The 13,303-nt window shown below is 36.9% G+C and overlaps 1 protein-coding gene across 1 annotated transcript in view; it reads left to right on the plus strand.

The window, feature by feature from the left end:
* CAPZA2 (capping actin protein of muscle Z-line subunit alpha 2) overlaps window positions 1-13,303 on the plus strand; it is a 51,401-nt gene that overhangs the window by 15,130 nt on the left and 22,968 nt on the right. The gene's annotated exons all lie outside the window — the stretch shown is intronic.

Raw genomic sequence — 13,303 nt, forward strand, 5'->3', positions numbered from 1 at the left:
TGGGAACTTGGCAGTTAGGCCAGTCAGGGCCTTCCCAGTTTTCCCCAGATGTCAAGGCACACATACTATTGGGCTTTAATTTTAGGCCTTATGCCACAGGTCTCAATAGTACTAACCTTTTATCAAAAGTATTTGCTAATGATTATTGTACTAAATAATACATCAAAAAGTTTTTAATACCATAATTTGATCTTTGAGTTTTCCTGTGTGACCTTTTCTTATAATTTGCAAAGTTTAAGATATTCTGCTGTGTACAGTTTTACTACAGTAGATAAAAGATGGCCAAATCGCATATATGCAATGATACAGAGGCATGAAAGACAAGAGTTCTTGTTTGAAAGACTGAATGGAGTGGTGAGGCTCCAGTACTCTGTATGCGTGGGATGAGAAGAAGAGTGGATGGGGGGCGGCCAAGGGGCATAGTGGTTAAGTTCACGAGCTCCACTTTAGCAGCCCCGGATTCACAGATTCGGATCCCGGGCGTGGACCTACGCACTGCTTATCAAGCCATGCTGTGGCAGATGTCCCACATAAAATAGAGGAAGATTGGCAATGGATGTTAGCTCAGGGCTAATCTCCCTCACAACAACAACAAAAAAGAGTGGATAGGTTTTAAATGCTAGAAAGTGGCAGAAAGAGTAAAAAGGTAGAAGCTATTATTTGAGTGCTTATTCTGTGCCAAGCACTTTTCTAAGTGTATCGTCTCATTTACTGCAAGTGAGGAAACTGAATTTAATTTGTTTATGGTCATGCAGGTAATAGGTAGTGGAGCTGTAGTCTGAGTCCATACAGTCCTATTTTAGAGTTTATGCTGTTAACAATTACATTTTACAGCCTTCAGATATGGGAAAGCATTACATGTCATGCTAAGGACTTTGGACTTTGTCTTATTCGCAGCAAGGAACCATTAGATGATTTTAAACAGGAAAAAACGTGATCAGAATTTGCACTGAAGTATATCAATCTAGTGGCAAGGTGGAAAATGAATTTTGGAGAAAGGTGAGACTAGAGGCAAGGCAGCTGTTGTAGCAATCCAGGAACAAAGGGATTGGGTCTGAAGGGAATGGAATCAAAGAAAAGGGGATTGGATTTGAGCAAGAGAGATAGACATCCGTTGATCATGTGACTGACTGGGAGAGAGGAAAAAGTGTGGAATGATTTCTAAGTGGTGCCAATAATTTTATTAAAAACAGAAGGGAGGGGCCGGCCTGGTGGCGCAAGCGGTTAAGTGCGCGCACTCCGCTGCGGCGGCCCGGGGTTTGCTGGTTCGGATCCCGGGCGCGCACCGACGCACTGCTTGGCAAGCCATGCTGTGGCGGCGTCCCATATAAAGTGGAGGAAGATGGGCACAGATGTTAGCCCAGGGCCGTCTTCCTCAGCAAAAAAAAGAGGAGGATTGGCGGATGTTAGCACAGGGCTGATCTCCTCACACACACACACAAAAAAAAAAAAAAAACAAGGGAGTAGGTTTGGGTGAGACAGTCTAAGGTATCTCTGAGGCATTTTGATGGACATTTCTTTTTTTTTTTTAATTTTATTTATTTATTTTTCCCCCAAAGCCCCAGTAGATAGTTGTATGTCATAGCTGCACATCCTTCTAGTTGCTGTTTGTGGGACTTGGCCTCAGCATGGCCGGACAAGCGGTGCGTCAGTGCGCACCCGGATCCGAACCCAGGCCGCCAGTAGCGGAGCGCGCGCACTTAACTGCTAAGCCACGGGGCAGGCCCTGATGGACATTTCTAATAAATAAGTTATACTTAGAAAAATAAATCTTGATCTTGAGAGAGGTTGTGATAGGAGGTGTATAGATTTGAGAGCTATTGTTACAGGGCGATTGGAGATGCAGTGGAAGTAGATGAGATTACCCCGAGATTTCTTTTGTTCCCAACCTATCTTCCGAACCATCGTAGAAAGATTATGCTGTGTTGGGAGGCAGCTCTATGAAAAACCTTGGACTTTATCTGAAGACTTCATTCAAATCCCAATTCTGAGTCTCTGTTTTCTCTTTTATCAACTAAAGGTAATAACAGCTATCTCAGAGAGTAATTGTAGATAATATTCTGTTTTATCTAACAAAGGCAAGAGTTTCAAAAGGTTAAGAAATAATGATATATTTTATCTCCCTTAATTTATCTATAAAAAAATGGAGGTTTATAGACATTAAAAAAATCAAAACTTGAGTAGAGATCATTTGTCTTAGCTTAGATAAAAACCCGGATCTTAAACTGCACATTGCACCCGTGCAGCTAGGAGGAAACTAGCTTTTTTCTCCCGTGTTGCTATCATGGTTTTTGAGATGAGCAGAGTCAAATAGAGAGGGAAGGGGTGGTTTCCAGGTGAGGAGAAAGGATGTCGGTGTTTGGGAAGTGAATGCACTGCAAACAAGACAGAAGTGCATGAGCATGAGCCACCTTTATACCACTGTAGGACACAAGAAAACTAAAGTGTAATGTGAAAATGTCTGTGTTCCAGAGATGTTCTTAAGAATACTGGAACTATACTAATGCAAGTATACTTACTACCTACTACTATTACTAATATTAAGCTAATATTATTATTTACTTACCCAAGTTCACATAGCTGAGTAGTGGAGATGAAAATCCAACCCGGTCAATCTAGCTTCAGAGATCATGCTTCTTTATATTAACATTAGTTTTTGTGGTTTTGAATGTAGGTTATTTGAAAATTAACAGCCTACATACAGAAAATTGCATTAGTGATAACTCTTAGAATGTTTATTTCATTGAAATACTACATTCCCTGACCATTCTTAAGAAATGAGAGTTTATTCTTGCTTATAGATTTATTCAACACGTAATTGAATCTACTGAGTGCAGAGGCAACAGGGGTGCCGCCTTGTACGGAGATTGAATGTTTATTTATTCAACAAATATTTGAGACCGTACCCTTTGCTAAGCACCATTCTCAGCACTCAGATTCAGCAGTATGTGGGCAAAAAGTCTCTTCCCTCTCTGATGTTCTTTTTCTTTTCCCTCTGAATTTCTTTTTTTTCCCAGACTAAATTAGTGCTAGACATTTAGGATTTTGGAAGCAGAGAGGATGGAAAGTTAGCCAGTTTTTTAAAGTAAGTTCAATAAGAGATTTTAATATGATTTTCTGAAAACAAATTCTAACATATTTGCCCATAAGATGAGACTATAACATATTAACAGGAATTTTGTTTTGTATTAAGTAACTCTTTCAGCTGTTACTTTGATAAATAAATCTAATGAAATGGCCCCTTCACCTCAAATTTTGTATAATTTGTTGCAGTGATACAGAGCTGAAGTGTAAGGATTTTTACTCATTATTCCCTGTATTGCTTACTTGGTCTACGTCATACTTCAACATTCCTTATCAGCTGTCTTCCCTGCAAACAGAAGCTAGTTGATGAAAACTGTTTAGAATGTAGATTGCTTTGCTATGGGATTTCTTAGGATGGTGGCTTTGGAATGGTCAGCTTCAGTTTATTCAGTGTGAGCACTGAGATTTCCTTCTTATAATTTGTGCACTGATAAAGGAAATGGTGAGTAGAGTAAAAACATTATCTGACCAGAGTCCTCAATTGTAAGCAAGAACGTCCCAATATTTTTTAAGCAGACTGAGGCAAATGCCTGAAATAGTATAGATTTATGCCAACATATTACTTTCTGTCATTCAGAATGAAAGCCTAAGTTCCCTAATTTTTGTTTCTTTAAAATTTTACCTTTAATTTTTTTTACTGTATTTTCCATTAAAAAAGCAAAAGGTTGGATAAATATATTTTTGTGGATTTTCAGCAATAAAAATATTAAAAGATTTTTGATTAATCGTTAATTAGAAAATAAGCTAGGGGGCCGGCCCAGTGGCCTAGCGGTTAAAAATGTGTGTGCTCCGCAGCTGGCGGCCCGAGTTCCAATCCCGGGCGCCCACCGATGCACCATCGGGCCATGCTGTGGCGGTGTCCCACATAAAGTGGAGGAAGATGGGCACAGATGTTAGCCCAGGGCTAGTCTTCCTCAGCAAAAAGAGGAGGATTGTCATGGATGTTGGCTCAGGGCTGATCTTCCTCACAAAAAAAAAAAAAAGCTAATAATAAGATTTCATTCCTTAACTATCGTGGTTACTAAGTTTTAAAATTAACATTCATACATAAAGAATAAAATATAATGATATCCTATGATATATATGAGAGAATTTTTTGCATTTTTTTAGTTGAGATGTAATTTACCTGCCATAAAATGCACAAGTCTTACATGTGCAGTTCAGTGAATTTTCACAATTATATACACCCATGCAGCCACCATTCACACAGAATAAGATAAAGAACATTTTCCATCACCTCAGAAAGTTCCCTCATGCCTCTTTCTGATCAATCTTGTCACCCTTTTCCCAACCAGACTCTAGCTTGTATTACCATAGATTAGTTTTCCTTGGTTTTGTAAATGTCATGTAAATGGAATCATATACTATATATTTTTTGTGTGTATCTGGCTTCTTTCTACTCAACATGTTTTTTGAGATTCATTCGTAGTGTTACTTGTATCAGTACCCCAGTTGATTTATCCATTTTCCTCTTGATGGACATTTGGGTCTATTATGAAGAAGGCTGCTATTCTTTTTGTTAACATATGCATTCATTTTTCTTAAGTATGAAATTGCTGGGTCATGAGAGGGAACTTTTGAAGTAAACAATTTTGGTAGGTTATATAAAGACAAGTTTTTTGTCATTTGAAAAGTTGTATTAAACAAGTACGGCCCTCCTCAAACACAATTTGAATAGATGTTTAATGAAAATTTAAAGTGAAGTTGCCTATGTTTAGCCATAGATGAAACATGAAAAAAGCACCCATTCACTTTGTTTGTATAAAGTCTAAACTAGAACCGTTTGTTTTTGAGTCTCCAAAATCATGAGTTGGTTCCAGCAATTGTAAACAAACAAAAATGGTAGATAGGATCATATCCATATCTTAATTAGAACTCAAGTAATTAGAATCCTCTATTTAACCCAGAATTGCTTAACTTCATTTTAAGGAGATGATGGCTCATTGGGGACTGCAGCAGTGCCTAAATAATTCTTCTAGAATTTTTGTGTATAAAAATGAATTATTAATTACTTCCAGAGATAATCATTGGAAGAATTTAAACAAAATAAGTTGTTTGTGAGAAGAAATGGAATATTAATTTAATTTCACATTACTTACATGATATTTTCTTAGTGTTAGCCAGTGCCTTAATAGTAATAGGATAGCATCTCTCATTGCTGCCTACTGATACTACTGAATATTCAGAAATTCCTTGAGGAAGTTGCATTCTTGTGATTATTATCTGAATGATGACTGCTAAATTCGTGAGACACTTTTCAGAAGGTTTTTTGGAATTTATTATGAGGTGTTTTTTCATATCCCTGACTGAAATAAAGAAGTAACTCCCATTTTAAAAACAGTACTGAATATATAAAATACTTTTTCCTTTTTCTTTTATTTATTTATTTTAGTCCAGTGAGGACAAGAAGTACATTTTAACAAATAGTATTGGGATGTTTTATTTATCCATATGACAATGTGATAAATGGTTCTCTATCCCACATCATAGACAAAAATCAGTCCCTGGTGGATTAAAGACCTAAATGCGAAGAGCAAAACTTTAAAGTTAGAAAAAATACAGGAGAAATCCCTATAACCTGAGAGTAGAGAAGGAATTTTTTCTCACTCTCGAAATACTTCACTGTTTTAGGGCTTTCTCTTACATGACCACAGTACAATTATCAAAATCAAGAAATTAAACATTGATACAATACTTTCATCTAATCTACAAACCCTGTTCACATTTTACCAGTTGCTTGTCCAGGATCCAATCCAGGGCCACATTGAATTTTGTTTTAATGTCTCTTTGGGCTTCTTTAATAGGGAACAATTTCTCAGCATTGTCTGTCTTTCATGACCTTAACACTTCTGAAGACTACAGACTAGTTTTGTCGACTGTCTCTCAATTTCGGTTTGTTTTGCCATTTCCTCATGATTAGCTTCAGCCTGTGAATTTTGGGTAGAAGTATCACAGAAGTGATGTTGTGACCGTAGTATATCCTATTAGGAGGCACATGATGATGTCAGTTTTTCCCATTACTTATGGTAACTTTGATCATTTGGTAAAGGTAGTACCTGGCAGGTTTCCTCAATGTAAAATTACTGCTAATCCCTTTGTAATTAAGTATCATGTGGAAAGATACTTTCAGACCATGTAAATATCCTGTTGGTGTTTTGCGGTACTTTTACCCACTAATTTTAGCATCCTTTAGTGATTTTTGCCTGCGACAATGACTATGGTGGTTACCTAAGGTGATTTTCTAATTCAGGCATTCCTTCCTCATTGTTTAGTTGAAATTCTACTATAATGAAGAGCTTTCCCTTTTCCCCCATTTGTTCTTTCATTTCTTTGTGTCAGTAAGGACTCATGGATTCTTATTTTATTCTACTGGTTACTATTCATTACTATCATTATTTAATTTGTTGCTTGAATTGTAGAATGCTTTTTTTTTTTTTTTACAAAAATAAAAGAAGAAAGCCCACAAGAAAAGTCCAAAAAAAGTTTGACAGTGAGTAAATACTTTTGTGTTATCTCAGACAGTTGATGGGCAGAAATTATTTTTTCTCAGGGTTAATGTATGCTAATACTTTGGACATTGTTTTGAGTATACGACTTTATCTTCTGTATAAGTAACTTTATAGTCACTTGTGGTGTATATTTTATACAAAATGATGTTTGGATCCCAGAGAAACAAAAAAAATATATAGCTCTTTCAGCTTTTATGTCAGGTTAATACATTAAGCTCTACATTAATAGGTTAACTCTTTAATAATACATTAAGCTCTACATTAATAGGTTAACTTTTTAAAAGTATACTTCTTGGTGCTGTTATGAGATATGCCTGTCAGCTGCTAATCGCATAGATAGAATAGACTAAATAGCATAGATAAAAGTTCATCCCCCATCTGGCTATGCCTTCCCTACAAAGCCAAGGCGCCCCCTCCCGAAAATCTAGAATTTCAGATTAAGGATACGATACAAGTGGGGCCGGCCCCATGGCGTAGCGGTTAAGTGCTTGTGCTCGGCTGCTGGTGGCCCGGGGTTCGGGTCCCGGGCGCGCACCAATGCACTGCTTGTCAGGCCATGCTGTGGCGGCACCCCACATAAAGTGGAGGAGGATTGGCATGGATGTTAGCTCAGGGCTGATCTTCCTCACAGGAAAAAAAAAAAAAGAATACCGATACAAGTAATAACTCTTTCCTGAATCTGACTCCGATTTAGAAGGACTTGACTTTGAATAATATCACGTGGAGGAAGATGGTGGTTAATGCAGAAGATTTAGCACCGGTCCTAGGAATGTATCTAATAATCACTGGGCTCTTCCAGAAAAGCTCTCCTATTCTCAGGGGTAAATAAAGTACAGCTCCATGTGTGTTAGAGAAACTTTGAGGAAATATGTTTTCGATTATTTTCAGAGATCTATTCTATTCTTGGGACTTCTTCTTGTTAACTTGTATGACCTTTTTTCTTTCTCGGATTTAGAAGTGGGCTAGAATAAATAATTTTTAAAATTAAAAAAAAATTGAGGAAGGATGAATGTAGGGGAATATTGAGGCTATAGCAGTGTTTAGAAAATACCCTGATACTTGAACAATTTCTTAGGAAGACAGTTAAGCCTTTACTGTGGCATACAACACTTTCTTTAGCACCTGAAAAATCTAAAAATCAAATTCTTCTTAGTTGGTGAAATTCACAAAAACCAGATTAAAATACTTTAGGCATAACTAGTATAATGCAAGTAGTGTTCTGGGTTCTTAGCCAGACAGCTCCCATGACCTCTCAACCCTTAGTGGCACTTGTTTTAACCCAGCATTCACTTTAGATACTGGGGGCAGTTCCTTAACTCCTTTTGGTTACTGTATACATTTAGTACAATAGCAAGGGCAAATAAGTCTGTAGGATAAAAATACAGATGATTTTTGCTTTCTTGGTGAAAACACAAAATAGAACTGACTAAAATTCTAAATGGTATATGCCTCTTTTTTTGAAACAACTAAAATTTTTAAAGCTCAACAACTAGTTAATTGTACCGCTAAATATGCCGTATACTGCTTGCTATCAGTGCTTTAATTTTGCCAGTTTTATAGGTAGTGTATAAATCACTGGGAGGGTTAAAAACAAGTACCTCAAAATTCTAAAAGTTTTCAAAAGAAATATTTGATAAATTCATCAGTAGGTTATTACAGTTTTTATTTGTTGCCTGTGGTAGTGAGTCAGACAGTTTTAAATGCTTTCTGACTTCTTACCTCCATAGAAGGGAGGGGCCAAAGAAGGAAATGAAGGACCTGAAGACACTTACAGAACGAAAGTAGATTCCAGTGTATGTTTAGCATGCACTGTCTTCCATATTCTACTCCACCCTTGCCTGTTTAAAATTAATTATTTTTTATATTTTGCCTTTTGATTTGAATAGTGCCTTTAAAAATTTTAGATGAAAATAATTTTGAAAACACATAAAATATATATTTTTAATTAATGTATAGTAAAAGTACTCCTCTGGTTTTTTTTTTTTTTTGATGACTTTAAATACATGTACAGATTCATGTAACCACTACCAAAATCTAGATATAGTGCAGTTCCATTAACCAAAAAAAACTCCCTCATTTTCTTCCTTTTCCTCATTTCTCCCTTTGTATTTACACCCTTCCCCATCCCTCCTCCCAGCCCCTGGCAACCATTGATCTGTTCTCCAATGCTATAATATTGTTTATTTGAGAATGTCATATATATGGAATCATGTATTATTACCATGTAACCTTTTGAGATTGGTTTCCTTCTTTCAGAATAAGGCTTTTGAGATTCATCCAAGTTGCTGAGTGTATTCATTATTTGTTCCTTTTCATTGCTAAGTAGTATTCCATAATGTAGAAGCGCCATCATTTATTTATCCATTCACCCATTTGTGGCCATTTGCATTGTAGATTGTTTCCAGTTTTGAGCAATTATGAATAGATTTTTTTGTGAACATAGATTTGTGTTTCTGCAGGGTAGATACCTGGGAGTGGGATTGTTGTGTCATATGGTGTGTGCTTAACTCTATAAGAAATTGCCAAACTGTTTTTCATACTGGTTGTACCATTTTGCATTGCCACAGCGATGTATTAGAACTCCAGTTCTGTGGCCTCACCAGCACGTGGTATTATCAGTCTTTTTTATTTTAGCCATTCTGTTAGGTATGTAGTAGTATTTCATGATTTCAATATTCATTTCCCTAATGATTAATGATATTGCACATCTTTTTGTGCATTTATCTGTCTTCTGTATATCTTCTTTGGTGAAGTGTCTATTTGAGTCATTTGTTTACTGTTTTCTTACTACTGAGTTTTGAGAGTATATGTTCTGGATACAAGTCCTTTGTTGGATATGTGATTGGCTGATATTTTCTCCAGTTTGTAGCTTGTCTTTTTATTCTAAGTGTCTTTAACAAAGCAAAAATTTTTAATTTTGATGAAGTTCAGTGTCTCAGTCTGTTTTTTTAATGGATCGTGGTTTTAGTATCATGTCTTAAGAATTTTTTGCGTAACCCCAGGTCATGCTGCTTTTAAAATTTTTTTTTAAGTTCCATGTTTTATATTTAGGGCTATGGTCCGTTTTGCGGTAATATTAGTGTGAGGTTTAGATTGAAGTTCATTTTTTTGCTCATGGATCTCTAATTGTTTGAATATCATTTGTTGAAAAGATATCCTTTCTCCATTGAATTGCCTTTGCACCTTTGTCAAAAATCTTTTGGCCATACATATGTATATGGGTATGCTTTTGGACTCTCCGTTCTGTTCCATTGGTTATCTGTCCCTTCACCAGTACCACTCTGTCTTAGTGACTGTAGCTTTATATTAAATCTTGAAATCAGGTAGTGTGAATTCTCCAACTTTTTTGTTTTTTTTTTTTTTTGGAGGAATAGTGGCCCTGTCCTAACATCTGTTGCCAATCTTCCTCTTTTTCTTTTTTTTTCCCCTCCCCATAGCCCCAGTACGTAGTTGTGTATCACAGTGGCAGAGTTGTAGCTCTTCTATGTGGGACACTGCCTCAGCATGGCTTGATGAGTGGTGAATAGGTCCACGCCCAGAATCCAAACTGGTGAACTCTGATCCGCTGAAGCAGAACATGTGAACTTAACCACTACGCCACTGGGCCAGCCCCCAACTTTGTTCTTTTTCAAAATTGTTTTTGCAATTCTAGTTCATTTGCCTTTACTACTTTGCATTTGCTGTTAAGGTTATGAAATAAAACATATTTCATTCCTTCTCTTATTTCCTAACCAAAATCTTTTTTTTTAATACCATGGTATGTGTTCATGGTTATTTTGGGCATCAGAGTGATTTTTTGATCTTACTTGTATTTGAGGGGAGGGAGTGTTAATACATAACCAAAATAATCTGCATTCATTGCATTCTTCAAACAAAGAAAAATAATAATATAGAAAAGATATCAATGTTAAAATCAGCTTGTTGATGTGTATCCAAAAAATCCTGCTTGGATTTTGATTGGGCCTCCATTGCATCTGTGGGATAGTTTGGGGAAATTATCATCTTTACAGTAGTATTGGGTCTTCCAATTCCTGAACATATTTCTTTATTTATTTAGCTCTTCTTTGATTTCTTTCATCAGTGTTTTGTGTAGTTTTCAGCATTCTAGCCCTGCACCCTTTTTATTAGATTTATATGTAAGTATTTTATAGGTGGGCTGTTTTGTTCTGGTTTTTTTTAGATTTCTTAGGATTTTTCATTGTAAACAATCATTTGTCTGCAAATAGAAAGTCTTATTTTATTTATGAAATACCCTTCATTTCTTTTTCTTACCTTATTGCGCTAAGACCTCAGTGTGGTGTTGAATAGGAGTGGTGAGAACAGACATTCTTGTCTCATTCCTGATTTTAGGGGGAAAGCATTCAGCCTTCGACCATTAAGGATGATGTTAGCTGTAGGCTTTTTTGTAGATACCTTTTGTCAGATTAAGGACATTCTCTTAGTTTGCTAGGAGTTTTTTTCATGTTTGGTTGTTGAATGTTATCAAATAATTTTTCTGCATCTGTTGAGATGATCTATGGTTTTTCATCTTTAATCAGTTGATAATTGTGAATTGCTGTCATTGATTTTCAAATATTAAAACAGTCCTACATTTCCAGGATAAACCCCACTTGTTCATGGTATGTTATCTATATATTGCTGAATTCAATTTGTTAATATTTTGTTGAGGACTTTTGCATCTATGTTCATGAGAGATTTTGAGTGTTTCTTGTAATATTTTAGTCTTTGGTATAGGATAATGCTATTCTCTTAAAATGAGTTGGAAGGTATTCACTTCTATTTTCTGGTATCTTTTGTATAGAATTGGTATCATTTCTGTTTTGTTTTGTTTTTGTGAGGAAGATCAGCCCCGAGCTAACATCCATGTCAATCCTCCCCCCCCCTTTTTTTTTTTTGCTGAGGAAGACTGGCCCTGAGCTAACATCTGTGCCGATTTTCCTCTGCTTTATGTGGGACGCTGCCACAGCATGGCCTGACAAGCAGTGCCTCGGTGCACGCCCGGGATCCGAACCCGGGCTGCCAGCAGCGGAGCGCACACACTTAACCGCTACACCACGGGGCCGGCCCTGGTATCGTTTCTTCCTTAAATGTTTGGTATAAGAAAACCTGGAGTTTTATTTGTTGGGAGGCTTTTAACAACAAATTCAATTTCTTAATCAATCCAAGACTATTGAGGTTATCTTTTTCTTCTTGAGTGAACTTTGGTTTTTGTATCTTTCAAGAAATTTGTCTGTTTCACTTGAGTTGTTGCTATTGACATTTTAAATATCAAAAAAAAAAAGTTTATATTGAGGCAGTTGGTTGATGGCTATGCTATCACATTCTGCCATGTTCACCTTTTGGTGGGAGGATTTTACCCATTCTACCAAAATTGTTTTAAATGTGAGAAGCAACATAATATAGTGAATAAAAGTGTAGATTCAAGAATCAGACTGACAGTTACTTAACCTCTTCTGCTTCAGTTACCTCATGTAAAAAATGTACAAATATAATAGTAACTACCTCATAGCAGTTGTGAAGAGTAAATGACATAATCCATGTAAAGTGCTTGGTAAACACTAAATTTAAATAATCTTATTTTTGTTATATCTTCATCGTTGTTATCTCAGTGGTGTCCAGCAACAAGGAAAGATTTTGCCTCAAACTTTTTAGTAATCCGGACTACACAGTCTTTCTTTTTGTTTTAAATTGACATATTCTAATTTTATTTATTTATTTTTTCCCCTCAAAGCCCCAGTAGATAGTTGTGTGTCATAGCTGCACATCCTTCTAGTTGCTGTATGTGGGACGCGGCCTCAGCCTGGCGGGAGAAGTGGTGCGTCGGTGCGTGCCCGGGATCCGAACCTGGGCCGCCAGCAGCGGAGCGCACGCACTTAACCGCTAAGCCACGGGACCAGCCCTAAATTGACATATTCTAAAAACCTTTTTTTTCCTTTGTTTTTTGCTGAGGAAGAATCACCCTGAGCTAATAGCTGTTGCCAATCTTCCTCTTTTTTTTTGCTTGAGGAAGATTAGCCCTGAGCTAACATCTGTGCCATTCGTCCTCTATTTTGTATGTCTGTTGCCGCCACAGCATGGCTAACAAGTGGTATATAGGTCAGCACCCAGGATCCGAACCTGTGAACCTGGGCTGCCAAAGCGGAGAGCACTGAACTCAACCACTACGCCACCAGGACGGCCCCCTAAAAACCTTATAAGGCCTTTGTCACATATGTAGCCTCTAACTAGAAACATCTTCGTTCTAGCCATATATACCTCTTTTTTCTCACTCGTCTCTGAAAACCATGTGTGTACTTAGATGCATGCACACACATAACGTATATACAGAAACATATAACTATTTCCATTTCTTTCTATTATTTTTAGTTTCCACGTCAGAGCAATGACAGTACCTAGTAATAGAGTGGGAAATATGAAAATAAGTGAAGGCTTTTGTATTTGCCAAGGATATTCCCTTAATTCAGCAAATATTTGAAAGTGCATAAAAAATCACCTCGAAAGCTTGTTTAAGTAGTGTTTCCTGGGCCTCATGTCCAGGCTTAATTCAGTCGGCCAGGATGGGGCCCATGAATGTGCATTTCTGACAAGGTCACTGACGCTGCTGCTTCCAGAAGTATACTTGGAGGAACGCTGCATCAACGTAGAGATCGCTGTCTCTGTTATAAATACGCAAGCCTTCTGCACTAAACGATAATATTGGGCATGTCATT

This window comes from Diceros bicornis, chromosome 3 (assembly GCF_020826845.1).
Source record: "Diceros bicornis minor isolate mBicDic1 chromosome 3, mDicBic1.mat.cur, whole genome shotgun sequence".
NCBI lineage: Eukaryota > Metazoa > Chordata > Mammalia > Perissodactyla > Rhinocerotidae > Diceros > Diceros bicornis.